General features: G+C 42.5%; 1 long non-coding RNA gene across 1 annotated transcript; it reads left to right on the top strand.

Annotated features, from left to right (window-relative positions):
* Positions 1 to 6,926: 6,926 nt before the first annotated feature.
* Positions 6,927 to 15,768, top strand: LOC135229143 (uncharacterized). The gene is made up of 2 exons (XR_010319908.1): positions 6,927 to 12,458; positions 15,531 to 15,768. It is a non-coding gene; the product is annotated as an uncharacterized LOC135229143 (long non-coding RNA).
* Positions 15,769 to 18,145: the final 2,377 nt, after the last annotated feature.

The following is an 18,145-nucleotide window of genomic DNA, read 5'->3' as shown; positions in this document are numbered from 1 at the left end:
ATTGTGTGCCACTCTGTTCTTTTGCTAAAATGTGGCCTCAGGGGATAGTTTTAGTTGAAGGTTTCAAGAGTATCTCAAGGAAATAGTCTCAGGGAGTCCTCTTGTCTCAACTGGTCCATCAAGTCTGGACCTTTTTTGTGTGTGATTTAGGTGAAAATTTACAGAGTAAATTAGTTTCTCATTACACAATTAATACACAAATCATTTTGTGACATTGGCTGCCAACCCCGCGATGTGTCAACATTCTCCCATTCTCCACCGCAGGTTCCCTGTTTCCATTCGTTCAGTTTTCCTGTCCCTTCCTGCCTTCTCATCTTTACTTTTTGCCTCTTTTGAGAGAGTTTTGACAAATCTCAGTCCTTCCCCAATTCCACCAGAAGCTAGCAACAGCAGAGAAGATTCAGGCCAGACTTTTCCTCAGTCCCCACAACACTGAACAAGGCCCCAGAGGGGACTATTTACTGATCTCTGCAGTGGGATAGGGGTATACCCAGGGCGCCCTCAGGGGCAGATTCCCCCAGGCCACACACACTAAGTACGGGTGTTTGATGTTTGACACTGCTTTGGCTATTAAACAGGATCCTCACCTACGCACGAAAGGGGCCTAAGGACTGGTGATGCCACTCAGGTCACCCAGCCACCTGTGACAGGGGTTCAAGGATAACTGGTACCTCCCAATAAAAGAAGACAACATTAAAAAACAACAAAGAGGGGCTTAGAAATGTAGTCATAGATCTTTCATATGGAGAGGAAGACAAGGTGATATAAAGGAATAAAATTTAGGTTCAAACTTAGAAAAATAAGGGTACATATTAAGGTAACCACAAAAGAGACTAACAATCCTACTCATCAAAATAAAATACAAGAAAAAATAGAGACTCAGCAGAAATAAAATCAGCAACAACAAATAAGAGGAAAAGAATATATAAAGATAAGCTACTCAGCACAAAAAATTAAGTGGGAAAAAGAAACTGTCAACAACACACACAAAAAGACATCAAAATGAGGGCACTAAACTCATACCTATCCATAATTACGGCGAATGGAAATGGACTAAATGCACAAATAAAGAGACAGAAAGTGGCAGAATGGATTAAAAAAACATGATCCGTCTATATGCTGCCTACAAGAGACACACCTTAGACTTAGAGACACAAACTAGAACTCAGAGGATGGAAAAAAATATATCAAGCAAACAGCAACCAAAACAGAGCAGGAATGGCAATATTCTGACAAAATAAACTTTAAAATCAAATCCACCACAAAGGACAAGGACACTATACAATGATTAAAGGGACAATATACCAGGAGGATATAACCATATTAAATATTTATGCACCCAATGACAGGACTGGAAGATATATGAAGCAAACTCTAACAGCACGGAAAAGTGAGATAGACTACTCCACAATTATAGTAGGAGACTTCGACACACCACATTCGGTGAAGGACAGAACATCCAGGAAGAAGCTCAATAAAGACACGGAAGATCTAAATGCCACAATCAACCAACATGACCTCATAGACCTACAGCAAACAAGTATACTTTCTTTTCTAGTGCACATGGAACATTCTCTAGAATAGACCACATATTAGGTCATAAAGCAAGCCTTAGCAGAATCCAAAACACTGAAATATTACAAAGCATCTTCTCTGACCATAAGGCCATAAAAGTGGAAATCAGTAACAGGAAAAGCAGGGAAAAGAAATCAAATCCTTGGAAACTGAACAATACCCCTGCTCAAAAACGACTGGGTCATAGAAGACATTAAGGATGGAATAAAGAAATGCATAGAATCCGATGAGAATGAAAACATTTCCTATCAGAACCTTTGGGACACAGCGAAAGCAGTGCTCAGAGGTCAATTTATATCAGTAAATGCACACATCCAAAAAAAAGAAAGGGCCAAAATCAAAGAATTATCCCTACAACTTGAAGAAACAGAGAGCAACAAAAGAAACCGTCAGGCACCAGGAGAAAGCAATAATAAAAACTAGAGCAGAATTAAATGAAATACAGAACAGAAAATCAGTTTAAAGAGTTAACAAGACGAAAAGCTGGTTCTTTGAAAAAATCAACAAAATTGATAAACCATTGGCCAAACTGACAAAAGAAAAAGAGGAGAGGAAGCAAATAACCCGAATAAGAAATGAGATGTGCAATATTACAACAGACCCAACTGAAATTAAAAGAATTGTATCAGATTACTATGAAAAACTGTACTCCAAATTTGAAAACCTAGAAGAAATGTATGAATTTCTAGAAACACACTACCTACCTAAACTAACCCAAACAGAGGTAGAACAACTAAACACACCCATAACAAAAAAAGAAATTGAAAAGGTAATCAAAAAACTCCCAACAAAAAAAGCCCTGGCCCGGATGGTTTCACCGCAGAGTTCTACCGAACTTTCAGACAAGCATTAACACCACTACTAAAGCTATTTCAGAGCATAGAAAAGGATGGAATACTACTAAAGTCATTCTATGAAGCCAGCATATCCCTCATACCAAAACCAGATAAAGACACCACAAAAAAAGAAAATTATAGACCTAGATCCCTCATGAACTTAGATGCAAAAACCCTCAACAAAATTCTGGCCAATAGAATTCAACAACATACTGAAAAAACAATTCACCATGACCAAGTGGAATTCATACCAGGTGTGCAGGGATGGTGTGACATTAAAAAACAATTAATGCAATCCAGCATATAAATAAAAGAACCACATAATCTTATCAATTGATGCAGGACAGGCATTTGACAAAGTTCAACACCAATTCATGATACAAACTCTCAGCAAAATAGGAATAGAAGGAAAATCCCTCAACATAATAAAGGGCATTTATACAAAGCCAACAGCCAACATCATCCTAAATGGACAGAGTCTGAAAGCATTCCCCTTGAGATCAGGATCCAGACACCAAAAAAACCAAACCCACTGCCATCGACTCGATTCTGACTCATAGTGACCCTATAGGACAGAGTAGAACTGCCCCGTAGAGTTTCCAAGGAGCACCTGGCGGATTCGACCCGCGGACCTCTTGGTTAGCAGCCATAGCACTTAACCACTACACCACCAGGGAACCAGACAAGGATGCCCTTTATCACCACTCTCATTCGACATTGTGCTGGCGGTCCTAGCCAGAGCAATTATGTGAGATAAAGAAAGAAAGGGCATCCAGATTGGCAAGGAAGAAGTAAAAGTATCTCTATTTGCAGATGACATGATCTTATACACAGAAAACCATAAAGAATCCTCAAGAAAACTACTGAAACTAATAGAAGGGTTCAGCAGAGTATCAGAATACAAGATAAACATACAAAAATCAGTTAGATTCCTCTACACCAACAAAGAGAGAGTCAAAGAAGAAATCACTAAATCAACACCATTTACAGTAGGCCCCAAGAAGATAAAATACTTACGAATAAATCGTACCAGAGATGTAAAAGACCTATGCAAAGAAAACTACAAGACACTACGGCAAGAAACCAAAAGAGACCTACATAAGTGGAAAAATATACCTTGCTCATGGATAGGAAGACTTAACATTGTACAAATTTCTATTCTACCAAAAGCGATCTATAGATACAATGCAATTCCGACCCAAATTCCAACATTTTTTAATGAGATGGAGAAACAAATCACCAACTTCACATGGAAGGGAAAGAGCGCTCAGATAAGTAAAGCATTACTGAAAAAGAACAACAAAGTAGGAGGCCTCACTCTATCTGATTTTAGAACCGATTATACCGCCACAGTAATCAAAATACCCTGGTACTGGTACAGCAACAGATGCATAGACCAGTGGAACAGAATTGAGAATCCAGACATAAATCCATCCACATATGAGCAGATGATATTTGACAAAGGTCCAAAGGCAGTTAAATGGGGGAAAAGACAGTATCTTTAACAAATGGTGCTGGCATAACTGGATATCCATCTGCAAAAAAATGAAACAAGACCCATACCTCATACCACGCACAAAAACTAACTCAAAATGGATCAAAGACCTAATTATAAATTCTAAAACGATAAATATTATGGAAGAAAAATAGGGACAACACTAGGAGCCCTAATACATGGCATAAACAGTATAAAAAAATTATCAACAATGTACAGACACCAGAAGAGAAGCTAGATAACTGGGAGCTCCTAATTATCAAACACCTATGCTCATCCAAAGACTTCACCAAAAGAGTGAAAAGATTACCAACAGACTGTGAAAAAGTTTTTAGCTATGACTTTCTGATCAGCGTCTAGTCTGTAAAATGTACATGGTACTGCAAAAACTCAACTACAAAAAGACAAATAACTCAATTAAAAAAGGGGGAAAGGATATGAACAGGCACTTCAGTAAAGAAAACATTCAGGTAGCTAAGGTGAGGAAATGCTCACAATCGTTAGCCATTAGAGAAATGCAAATCAAAACTACAATGAGATTCCATCTCACTCCAACAAGGCTGGCATTAATCCAAAAAACACAAAATAGTAAATGTTGGAGAGGCTGTGGAGAGATTGGAACACTTCTACACTGCTGGTGGGAATGTCAAATGGCACAACCACTTTGGAAATCGATTTGGTGCTTCCTTAAACAAAGCTAGAAATACAACTACCATACGATCCAGCAATCCCACTCCTTGAAATATATCCTAGAGAAATAAGAGCCTTTACAGGAACAGATATATGCACCCCCATGTTTATTGCAGCTCTGTTTACAATAGCAAAAAGTGGAAGAAACCAACGTGCCCATCAACGGATGAATGGATAAATTATGGTATATTCACACAATGGAAAACTACACATCGATAAAGAACAATGATGAATCCATGAAACATTTCATAACATGGAGGAATCTGGAAGGCATTATGCTGGGTGAAATTAGTCAGTTGCAAAAGGACAAATATTGTATGAGACCACTATGATAAGAACTGTTTTAACTATTATAGTTTAAACAGAGACAAAAATATTCTTTGATGGTTCTAAGAGAGGGGAGGGAGGGAGGGAGGGAGGGAGGGAGGAAAGGGGTTTTTCACTAAATTGATAGTGGATAAGAATTATTTTAGGTGAAGGATAAGACAACACACAATACAGGAGAGGTCAGCACAACTGGACTAAACCAGAAAACAAAGAAGTTTTTCATAACATGGAAGAATCTGGAAGGCGTTATGCTGGGTGAAATTAGTCAGTTGCTAAAGGACAAATATCAGACGAGACTACTATTATAAGAACTCGAGAAATAGTTTAAACAGAGGAGAAAACATTCTTTCGTGGTTACGAGAGTGGGGAGGGTTGGAGGAAGAGGGTTATTCACTAATTACATAGTAGACAAGAACTATTTTAGGTGAAGGGAAAGACAACACACAATACAGGAGAGGTATGTACAACTGCACTAAACCTAAAGCAAAGAAATTTCCTGAATAAACTGAATGCTTTGATGGCCAGCGAGCAGGAGCGAGGGTTTGGGGTCCATGGTTTCAGAGCACATCTAGGTCAATTGGCATAATAAAATCTATTAGGAAAACATTCTGCATTCCACTTTGGAGAATGGTGTCTGAGGTCTTAAGTGCTAGCAAGCAGCCATCTAAGATACATCAATTGATCTCAATCCACCTGGAGCAAAGAAGAATAATGAACACCAAAGACACAAGGTAATTATGAGCCCAAGAGACAGAAAGGGTCACACATAATCAGAGACTACATCAGCCTGAGACCAGAAGAACTAAATGGTGCCTGGCTACAACCGATGATTGCCCTGACAGGGAACAGAGAAACCCTGAGGGAACAGGAGAGCAGTGGGATGCAGACCTCAAATTCTTGTAAAAAGACCAGACTTAATGATCTGACTGAGACCAGAAGGACCGAGGGAGTCATAGTCCCCAGACCTTCTGTTGGCCCAAGACAGGAACCATTCCCAAAGCCAACTCTTCAGACAGGGATTGAACTGGACCATGGGATGGAAAATGATTCTGGTGAGGAGTGAGCTTCTTGGATCAAGTAGACATATGAGACTATGTCAGCAGCTCCTGTCTGGAGGGGAGATGAGAGGGCAGAGGGGGTCAGAAGCTGGCTGTTTGGACGTGAAAATAGAGAGTGGAGAGGAGTGTGCTGTCTCATTAGCAGGAGAGCAACTGAGAGAGTATGGCAAGACGTATATAAATTTTTGCATGAGAGACTGACTTGATTTGCAAACTTTCACTTAAAGCATAATAAAAATCAAAAAAACCCAAAAAACTTAGACCAGAAAGGACTGATCTGTCATTGGGTGAGAAGCAGCGGGGCGGTATGGCTGGGGAGTGGAGCTAAACTTGTGAGTCCATCCATCCCTGGAGTACTGTCACCGAGTGGTGCTTCCTCCTCAGGAAGAAGTTGCAGAAGGTAGAAGACATCTTGAAAGTGAAGAAACTTGAGGGAAGAAAGAAAACGGCAACTTACTTCGGGAAAAGTCTTTTCGATGTACAGTATTATTTTCCTCTGTGTGATTCTCTTGCAGAAAAACAGAACTGAGGAAAGAAAAACCACCAGAGGACCTGAGGCCTTTCTCAGAGCCTACAGAACGATTTACGAGCACCTCCTACAACCTCCGAACAGAGGGTTAGCTCTTCCCACAGGGCTCTCAAGGGAGACTGGGGATCCTGTTACGGTGGTCTTTTTCCCGACACTTCCGGGTGTAAATCCCCATTGTCGGGGCTTCTTCAGGGGCGTGGTTCTCGGTGCAGGAAAGTGAAGAAACCGCTGCAGCTAGAACTGCGCGATTCTCAGCCGGCGGGACGCTGTCTCCGGCCCGAGGGGAAGTGCACGGAGACGCTGGGGAACCCGGCAGCCGCGAGCGCCGGCGGCGCAGGGGAGCCCACGACGTGGCCACAGAGACGACTGAGGCGCCGGGCGGGCGGCACGCACCTCGACACCCTGCGCCCCGCCGCTCCGCCGGTCGGAACCCCGGGGTCGGCGCCGGCGAGGGAGCAACGCCGCCAGTCTGCACCGGCAGAGCCTAGTTCCTGAAGAACATGAGCCTGGCGTGCTGCGGCCTCGGAGAAATGGCGTCTGCAGGCCGAGTGGACCAGCTCCCGGCAGCACCGAAACCCGCCGGCACCCCCGCATTTCCAGCACCCGACAGATTCTTTCCGAGTGTTCCGGCGCAGGTGCTGCGCGCCTGCGCGAACGAGTCAGGACGTCCGCTCCCCTGGCGGACGCAGGCGTAACGACGACGTAACGACGTAAGTGTACAGGACGGCGGGGCCGCGGTGGCTGCCAGGACATGTAGTCTTAAGAAACCGGCCAGCTCCAGCAGAATCCGGGAGCAGCGACAGTGACCGAAACCGAACCTGAGGTCCTCAAGCAGACGTACCCCTGCAGCGCCTCTTCTGGGAGTGTGGATTTCACCCTGCTGTGTTCTGAGTCGACCTATCTCGCTGTACTCAAGTGACTCCCCAGAGGTTCTAGAAACCTCCCCACACACAACGTCAGATTGAGTCTTAATGTGATGCCTTTAGGGAAATGTAGTCCGAGGCCAGAAACGCTGCGGCAGACTGGGAGGCAGGGTCCAGATTTCTCTCAGAGCTCTGGCCTGTACGCAGTGACCGCGAGAGCTGGGTTGCTAAGCAGCTCGAAGGGGTCAGACTGTGTGTGTTTGTGTTTCCCAGTGCCCTCTGCCGTGGTGGAGGTGAGGAAGGGAGGACGGTGGTGTGTGTTCAGGCTGTGCTTGAGCCTGTGAGAGGGAATAAGTGGATAAGTGTGATCCATTTCGGATTGTGTTTGGTGGTATGGGAAACGAGGTGAAACTGTGCACCAGAGATTTGTTAATAAGCACAATTAAACCCATGCACACCTTGCCTTAAATTCAGGTGGAATATACTCAAGGTCATAGTTTGGTTCTCAGGGACTTGCTCTGATTTTCTTCAGTTTCAGCTTGAACTTGCAAATGAGCAATTGATGGTCTGTTCCACAGTTGGCCCCTGGCCTTGTTCTGACTGATGATATTGAGCTTTTCCATTGTCTCTTTCCACAGGTGTAGTCAATTTGATTTCTGTGTGTTCCATCTGGCAAGGTCCATGTGTATAGCCACCGTTTATGTTGCTGAAAGAAGGTATTTCCAATGAAGAAGTCAATGGTCTTGAGAAATTCTATCATTCAGTCTCCAGCATTGTTTCTGTCACCAAGGCTGTATTTTCCAAATACTGATCCTTCTTCTTAGTTTACAACTTTCGCATTCCAATCGCCAGTAATTATCAATTCATCTTGATTGCATGTTCGATCAATTTCAGACTGCAGTAGCTGATAAAAAATCTTCTATTTCTTCATCTTTGGCCCTAGTGGTTGGTGTGTAAATTAGAATAATAGTCATATTAACTGGTCTTCCTTGTAGGCATATGGATATTATCCTATCACTGACAGCGTTGTACTTCAGGATAGATCTTGAAACATTCTTTTTGAGGATGAATGCAACACCATTCCTCTTCAAGTTGTCATTCCCCGCATAGTAGGCTATGTGATTGTCCAATTCAAAACAGCCAATACCAGTACATTTCAGCTCACTAATGCCTAGAATATTGATGTTTATGCATTGCATTCCATTTTTGACGATTTCCAATTTTCCTAGATTCATACTTCGTACATTCCAGGTTCCAATTATTAATGGATGTTTGCAGCTGTTGTTTCTCATTTTGAGTCCCGCCACATCAGCGAATGAAGGTCCTGAAAGCTTTACTCCATCCACATCATTAAGGTCGACTCTACTTAGAGGAGGCAGCTCTTCCTCAGTCATCTTTTGAGTGCCTTCCAACCTGGGGGGCTCATCTTCCAGCACTATATCGGACAATGTTCCGCTGCTATTCATAAGGTTTTCACTGGCAGAATTTAGCGCATGCTAAAACACTGTGTCTATGGGGAGACTAGGAACACTACATGCATGCTTAGGAAAAAACGGATGCTCATCAAACACCTAAGAAGAACCTATCCTTTGGCCTCAGACTGACCCTGAAGCACAGATCAAAGTTGTAAAGACAGGTTTTTTTTTGTATGTTTGTATTTTTTTTCTTTTCTTCTATTTTTTCTCTTCTTTTTGTTGTCTCTTCTGTTATGTCCATTTTCCTTTTTTGTCTTTGTTTAGTGCAAGGAAATATCTTTTGAAATACCAGTGTGAACAGGCTGGGGAACAGAGTCCTCAGGTCCATGCACATAGACACCAGTCATTTAAAAAATATGTAGGATGGTTCCTGAAAAAGTAGAACATAGAACTACCATATGACCCAGCAATCCTAGATATATACCCAAAATATTTGAAAGCAGGAATGCCAAGGGAAACCTGTACACCAATGATCATTGCAGCACTTTTCACGGTAGCCAGAAGGTGGAAACAACTGAAATGTCCGACAACAGGTGAATGGATAAACAAAATGTGGTATATAAACATAATGGTACATGTCTTGGTCATCTACTGCTACCATAACAGAAATACCATAAATGGGTGGCTTTAACAAAGAGAAATTTATTTCCTCACAATAAAGTTGGCTAAAAGTCCAAATTCAAGACAACAGCTCCAGGAGAGGCTTTCAGTCTCTGTCGGCTCTGGAAGAAGGTCCTTGCCCTCAATCTTTCCCTGGTCGAAGAGCTTCTCAGGTGCAGGGACCCCGGGTCCAGTGGACACGCTGTGCTCCTGGTGCTACTTTCTTGGTGGTATGAGGTCCCCAACTCTCTCCTTGTTTCCCTTTATCTCTTGAGAGAGAAAAAGTGGTACAGGCTGCACCAAAGGGAAACTCCCTTTATCTTGGATCGGGGGGTGACCTGAGTGAGGGTGGTGTTATCCAACCCTAACCCTTTTAACATAAAATTACAATCATAAATGGAGGACAACCACTCAATACTGGGAAGCATGGCCTAACCAACTTGATACACACATTTTTCGGGGGACATAATTCAATCCATGACAGTATACTACTCAGCCATAAAGAGAAATGAAGTCCTGATGCATGCTACGATATTATGTTGAGTGAAATAAGTCAGTTCCAAAGGATAAATACTGTATGGTGATGAATCTGTGAAACATTTCATAACACGGAGCAACCTGGAAGGCATTATGCTGAGTGAAATTAGTTGCAAAAGGACAAATATTATATAAGACCACTATTATAAGATCTCGAGAAATAGTTTAAACTGAGAAGAACACATTCTTTTGTGGTTACAAGAGGGGGCAGGGAGGAAAGGTGGGAGGAGGTATTTACCAATTAGATAGCAGATACCTACTTTAGGTGAAGGGAAGGACAGCACTCAATACAGAGGAGGTCAACACAACTGGACTAAACCAAAAGCAAAGAGGTTTTCTGAATAAACTGAATGCTTCCAAGGTCAGCGAAGCAGGGGCAGGGGTTTGGAGACCATGGTTTCAGGGGACATCTAAGTCAATTGGAAAAACAAAATCTTAATAGAAGAAAACCTCCTGCATCCCACTTTGAAGAGTGGCGTCTGGGGGTCTTAAAGGCTAGCAAGCGGCCATCTAAGATGCATCAATGAGTTTCAATGCACCTGGATGAAAGGAGAATAAACAACACCAAGGACACAAGGTAATTATGAGCCCGAGACAGAAAGGGCTACATGAACCAGAGACTACATCATCCTGAGACCAGAAGAACTAGATGGTGCCCAGCCACAACTGATAACTACCCTGACAGGGAACACAACAGAGAACCCCTGAGGGCGCAGGGAAACAGTGGGGTGCAGACCCCAAAACCTTGTAAAAAGACCAGACTTAATTGTCTGACTGAGACTAGAAAGGCCCCGGCAGTCATGGTCCCCTAACCTTCTGTTGGCCCAGGACAGGAACCATATGTGAAGCGAACTCATCAGACATGGATTGGACTGCACGATGGGTTGGAGACAGATGCTGCTGAGGAGTGAGCTACTTACATCCGGTGGACACTTGAGACTGTGTTGATATCTCCTGTCTGGAGGGGAGATGGGAGGGTACAGAGGGTTAGAGGCTGGCAATATGGTCATGAAAAGAGAGACTAGGACTTCAGTCTAGTTATAGGCCTAGAAGCAACAATGGGTGTTGGGAATGTGTCTGGAGAACATTCAGCAATGTCTTGTAAGACATCTGCCTTAAGGGATGATGCCCCAGGCAGTGACTCAGACATCACCCTAGTGGACGACTGAGACAAAGGCTCTTCAGACACAACTGGGTTAATCTCAGCAGATGGGGGTCTGAGGGGCTAATAGTTTTCCTGGGGAGGGTGGTTTAGCAGCCAAACATGGAGTAATCCCTTCAGGTGGGAGCTGCTATTTGGTGATGGCCTTGCTATTCCTCAATGAAACTCATTTTCTTTCACTCCTAATAGAGTGTGGGATTTTGTTCTTCAACAATACAAACAAACAGAAAACATGACCAGAGCCTTTGCAGCAGCAAATTAGCTAGGAGAAGATTATAATGTAATGCTTTCAAGTTCTGATTTAAAGTAGAATTCTAACCCAGGCAAAATGTGAGGGCAATCAAGGCATTTCCAGACAAGTAAGTAAGAACTTAAACATCTACTTGCAAGGCATGCACCTTGAGGAAACTGTTGGAGAAAGGAAATCGGCACAAAGGACTGATGAGAAAAAAAAAAAAAAAGACTGTTTAGGCATAGAAAATAAAAACAGGCATCTGATCTGTCTGTAAAGAGACTAAAGTAACTCTAAGCGCTCAATGTAGTCTTTCACCTTAGGTTTGGCGTTGGCTGTCTAGCAGCTCCAGGTAAGCTTTCCCCCAGGTTCTACCTTCCTTCCCTAGGAACCAACCCATCACCATGAAGGAAATGAGTTGCTTTGCGGATCAGGCTAAAGAATGTGAAGACTTAAGGCAAACTTTTGGTATCAGCCTCCTCAGGTTTCTGACATGCCCAGCAAAGTGAGAGATCATGGAAACTCCTTGTTTCCATTCTCATCTGGAGAGCTAACATTCTGAGCAACGTGATTGTTAACCAACCAGTCTTGAGAATATCCGTCCTGTGGCTGCTTTGTAATCAACGTGAAACCCCCTTGACCTCCTGTCTTTCAATTGTGTCTTGTAGCCAGTCAATCGACTCACGTAAGCAATAATGACAACGATTGTGCTTTACTTGTCGCGCCTTTGATTGACCTTCGTCACTGTGAACCAACAAGAAAAACTGTAATTTTATTTTCCCCCTTCAGCACTCTGATTACTCCTGATTTGCCTTCTTCCCCTGAGATTCCGGAACGTCAGCCTGAGACTTTGCGATCTCCCACTGCCACGTCTCCGCTGCAATAAATCTCTTTCGATTTTACCTTAAGGGAGCTGGAAAGTCATTTCTCTCCAACATTTTGGCGTAGTTAATCGGCAGGGTTTTTGAAGTTACCCTTCCCCCGGAGACCCGAAGACCTGAAACACGGGACTCTGGCACCCAGGGCCCCTTTGTGTGCCCCTCCCTGCAGCTTTTTCGGACCCTTCTGGCTGTCTGGGGGTAAGTGCTCCCGAAAAGCAAACTGTGCATTTCCCCGTGGCTCTGTTGAGAATCTAGCCCCCAACTATTTCGGTGCAGCTTTTGTGGAGATTAACCGAAGTCGTTTCTCTGCTCCCGGTTTTTCTTTTTCTCCTTCGCGGTGGAATCGGCCTGTAAGCTTGTTGGAACTTCGCGTTCCACCTTTACTGTCCTCGGAAGCCTGTTACAACGTTGGGTTTCCAACTGCGTTCCCAGACTGCCACCTAGTGGCTTCATCTTGTGAAGTGTGGTCCTGATCATCTTTCTTTCTTTTCTCTTGGCTAATTATCCTTTGAACAGCTGTTTGCTGTGGCGTTTTGGGGTCTCGGATCTGGAAGAGCGCAGGGCAAAGCCCCTGATGCGCTTTTGGCAAACCCTGAAAGTGTTACATTTTCAGTGTGTCCTTTGAACTTTCTGTCTTTTGTTTCCGGATTCCAGTCACAGTTTGAACCCTTTGGAGCTTGACGAGTCTGCCATCTAGTGGACGAAAATTATCATTCTTCGCAGGAACCTTTTTTCCTTTTGTTTTTCTAAGGCTCCATTTTGGCTTAGATCACCTGGTTGCCACTTGGTAGTGCTTCCTAAGATAGGGAACAGCGCTTCTAAAGACCATAAAGCATTCCCTTCTGGGACTCCTGTTTGATATACGGTCAGGAATTATGGCGCCAGTTCAGTTCAGTACCCTCAAAGACATCCTGCACTTATCAAGGAAAATAGTACTGATCAATGCCTATGTTATGGCAGTTCTGAACTCACTAAGTTAACTTTTCTGTGCAGCAAATTAAAAAAAAAAAAAAAAAAAAGACCCAAACCTAGTGTCCTCGAGTCAGACTCATAGCGACCGCATAGGATAGAGTAGAACTTCCCCATAGCTTCCAAAGAACACCTGGCGGATTCGAACTGCTGACCTTTCGGTTAGCAGCAGGAGCACTGAACCACTAGGCCACCAAGTTTTCCAAGAGAATAAAACCAATAAAATCTCCCAGATTAACCGGACCCAACGGAAGGCCTATTTTAATTGTTTTTTGGAAGCTTTCAAATGGCAAAATGACAGCAAATTTCCTTCATTATGAGATGTTGTATCTAGACAAGCAGAACTGATTAAGGAATCGCAAAGACACTGCCTCAGCAGAACTTCCTTATCATGGAAAAGAGGAAGGGGTTCAAGAGGAAAGGACCAAACCTCCAGTTGAAACCAGCCCCATAGCTGAGATGCCTTTTAAGGTGAAATACCCCAAAACTGGAGGTGGACAGCCTGAGGTTACTGGTGCCTCCTGGTCTAAGGCCAAACTTCACACCATTCTTAGAGTTCCCCAGCCTGTGTGAAGATCCTCAGAAATTTAAGGAAGAATTTAAAATTCTGGCAGAAACTTATGAGTCTGGTCCAGGTGATCTACATAACTTGTTACACATGTTGCTAGGACCTGGGGGTGCTCAAAGGTGGTAGGAAGAAGCTAACCGGAAAGAACCTGAGAAATCATTGTCCATCCAACCAAACGTCTCAGGTACTGATTTGGTAACTCAGACTATACCTCTTACAACAAAATTAACCAAATGTTTTACAAAGATTTTTTCCTATAAGATTGTTTGGGCTAAAGTTCAAGCTTGCAAGCAGGAACAGGGTGAGAATGTTTATCACTACAGACATCGCTTGACCAGACTTTTTATGGAGAATTCAGGGTTGAACCTAGAAGAAGAGGAAAACAGGGTAACTTTTAACACCATTTTTGCAGAAGGATTACAGCTAACTCAGGGTGTAGTCCTTTACAAAAATGGTTTTAGTTAGCTGACTTAGTTAAATGACATCAGTTAAGTTTAGAGAATGCGAAAACTTCCCTATTAACCACCGTAGCCTACAATTAGCCAAAACCTTAGAACAGAAACTGAGCTGAAAACAAAGGCTCGACAAAATAAATCTATGTCTTTCCAATTACAACAAGTAGAGTTTCCCGGACGCAATCAGAGATCTAAACTTCAATTTAGGAACAGGTCCAGGGCTCCTGGGTCTGGAGTTCCTGGGGTCCACTATTTTTGTAAGAAGTCTGTACATTTTAAGAAGAACTGTCTTAAATTAAAAAGTAAGTCTGCTGGTATAGGACAGGCACAAAGACCAGTGGAATAGAATTCAGAGTTCAGAAATAAACCCATACACCTATAGCCAGTTGATTTCTGACAAGGGTGCTAAGTCCATTCAAAGGGGAATGAATAGCCTCTTCAATAAACGGTGCTGGGACAACAGGATCCCATATGCCAAAGAATGAAGCTGGACCCCTACCTCACACCATATATGAAAATTAACTCAAAATGATTACAGAATTTAAAGAGACATTTCTCCCAAAAGAAATAAAACTCTTAGAAGAAAACAGAGTTAAAACTTCAAAACCTTTTTTTGACAATGAATTCTTTGATACGAAGCCAAAAGCATGAGCATCAACAACAAAAAAGAAACTGGACTTCATCAAGTGAATTTTTTTGTTTTTTTGTACGTCGAAGGATTTTATCAAGAAAGTGAAGAGATAACCTACAGGATTGAAGAAAAAAAAATGCAAACCAAATATCTGATAGGGGATTCATATCTAAAATATATAAAGAACTCCTACAAATCACCAAAAAAAAAAAAAAAAAGAGAGATGAACAACATGTTATGGGTTCAATTGTGTCCCCCCAAAATGTGTGTCAACTTGGTTAGGCCATGGTTCCCGGTATTGTGTGATTGTCCACCATTTTATCATCCTTGTGATCTTCATATGTGTTGTAAATCTGACCTCTACGATGTTAATTGGAAACCCTGGTGGTGTAGTGGTTAAGAGTTGGGACTGCTAACAAAAAGGTTGGCAGTTCTAATCCACTAGGTGATCCTCGGAATCCATATGGGGCAGTTCTACTCTCTCCTATAGGGTTGCTATGAGTTGAAATCTACTCAAGGGCAAGGTTTTTTTTTTTTTTTTCAATGATGTTAATGTGGAAGGATTAGAGGTAGTTATGTTAATGAGGTAGGACTCAACCTACAAGATTAGATTGTATTTTGAGTGAATCTGTTTTGATATATAACAGGGAGAAGGGAGCAGAGAGACTGGAGGACTTCATTACCACCAAGCAGAAGAGCCAGGAGCATTTGCTTTGAACCAGGGGCCCCTGCACTGAGAAGCTGCTAGATCTGGGGAAGACTGATGACAAGGACCTTCTCCCAGAGCCAACAGAGAGAGAAAGACTTTCCTAGGAGCTGACGCCCTGAATTCAGACTTCTAGTCTCCTAGACTGTGAGAGAATAAATTACTCTTTGTAAAAGCCATCCACGTGTGGTATTTCTGTTGTAACAACACTAGATGACTCAAATAAAACATGGGTAAAGAACTTGAATAGACATTTCTCCCAAGAAAAATATACAAATGTCCAATAACCACATGAAAGTATGCTCAATATCTTTTGTCATTGTTGCTGTTGTTGTTAGGTGCCCGTGAGTCAGTCAGTTCCAACTCATAGTGACCCTACGAACAACAAAAGAAAACACTGCCTGGTCCTATACCATCCTCACAACCATTGTTATGCTTGGGCCCATTGTTGCAGCCACTCTGCCGATCCATCTCATTGAGGGTCTTCTTTTTTGCTAATCCTCTACTTTAGCAAGCATGATGTCCTTTTCCAGGGACTGATCCCTCCTGATAACATGTCCAAAGTAAATGAGACTTAGTCTTGCCATCTTAGCCTCCAAGACGCATTCTGGTTGTACTTCTTCCAAGACAGATTTCTTTGTCCTTTTGGCAGTCCATGGTTTATTCGATATTGTTTGCCAAAAGCATAATTGAGAAGTATCAATTCTTCTTTGATCTTCCTTATTAATTGTCCAGCTTTCACATGCATATGAGAAGATTGAAACACAATGGCTTGGGTCACACACACCATAGTCTTCAAGGCAACATCTTTGCTTTTCAACACTTAAAGAGTGTTTTAAGTTTTTTTTTTTGTTTGTTTTTGCATCAGATTTGCCCAGTGCAATCCGACATTTGATTTCTTGACTGCTACTTCCATGGGTGTTGATTGTGAATCCATGTAAAGCGAAATCCTTGACAATTTCAATCTTTTTTTTTTTTTTTTAATCATGATGTTGCTTATTGGTCCATTTGTGAGGATTTTTGTTTTATGTTGGGGTGTGATCAATCCATACTGAAGGCTGTGGTCTTTGGTCTTCATCAGTAAGTGCTTCAAGTACTCTTCACTTTCAGCAAGCAAGGTTGTATCATCGGCATAACACAGGTTGTTAGTGAATCTTTCTCTAATACTGATGCCCCGTGTTTGTTCATATACCCCAGATTCTCAGATTATTTGCTCAGCATACATATTGAACAGGTCAGTCGAAAGGATACAACCCTGACGCACACCTTTACTGACTTTAAACCACACAGCATCCCTTTGTTCTGTTCGAATGACTGCCAGTTGCTGTGTGTACAAGTTCTTCATGAGCACAATCGACTGTGCCAGAATTTCGCATCTTCGCAAAGTTATCCATAATTTTTTATCACCCACACAGTCGAATGCCTTTGCATAGTCAATAAAACAGAGGTAAACATCTTTCCGGTATTCTCTGCTTTCAGCCAGGATCCATCTGACATCAGCAATGATATCCCTGGTTTCACGTCCTCTTCTGAATCCAGCTTAAATTTCTGGTAGTTCTCTGTGCATATACTGCTACAGCTGATCTTCAGCAAAAATGTACTTGGGTGTGATATTAATGATACCGTTCGATAATTTCTGCATTCTGTTGGATCACCTTTCTTGGGAATACGCATAAATATGGTCGGCCAGGCAGCTGTCTTCCAAATTTCTTGGCATAGACAAACGAGCACTTCCAGCACTGAATCTGTTTGTTGAAGCATCTCAGTTGATATTCTGTCCATTCCTGGAGCCTTGTTTTTTGCCAGAGCCTTCAGTGCAGCTTGGACTCTCTCTTGGCTCTGGAGGAAGGTCCTTCTCCTCAATCTTCCCATGGGCTGGGCGCTTCTTAGCACAGGAAGCCCAGATCCAAAGCACTATTTCTGCTCCCAGTGCTTCTTTCTTGGTGGCATGAGGTCCCCATTCTCTGCTGGCTTCCCTTTCTTTTTATCTCTTGTAAAAAAGAGAAAAAAGGATAAAAGGTGATGCAGGCCAACTCCAGAGAGACTTCCTTTACACTGGATCACGGATATGACCTTAGTAAGGGTGTTATAATCCCACCCTAATCCTCTTTACCATAAAATTACAATCACAAAGTAGAGGATAACCACAAAATACTGGGAATCATGGCCTAACCAAGTTGACGCATCTTTTGGGTGGACACATTCAACCCATGACATTCTGCCCAATGGTCTCCAAAAATTCATGTCCTTGCTACATGTAAGACACATTCACCCTATCACATCACATCACAGCAAAAGCCCTAAATCAACTCCAAGTCCAAAATCCACAAATTCTTCTTTACCTGTGAAATCTAGAATACAAGTTTGTTTGCTTCCAAAGTACAATGGCAAACCAGGCACAAACTAGATATTTCCATTACAAATGGGAGAAATTGCAGGGAAAGTAGTGATGACAGGAGTAAAGAAAGTCTATAGAATATATTCCATTAGCCCTCAAGGCTGGAAAATAATCCTCTGTTCTCTGAGAGGATGCACACAATGGCCCTGCCCTCCAGA

This window comes from Loxodonta africana, unplaced genomic scaffold (assembly GCF_030014295.1).
Source record: "Loxodonta africana isolate mLoxAfr1 unplaced genomic scaffold, mLoxAfr1.hap2 scaffold_101, whole genome shotgun sequence".
Taxonomy (NCBI): Eukaryota; Metazoa; Chordata; class Mammalia; order Proboscidea; family Elephantidae; genus Loxodonta; species Loxodonta africana.
This window is presented reverse-complemented; position numbering and strand designations above follow the sequence as displayed.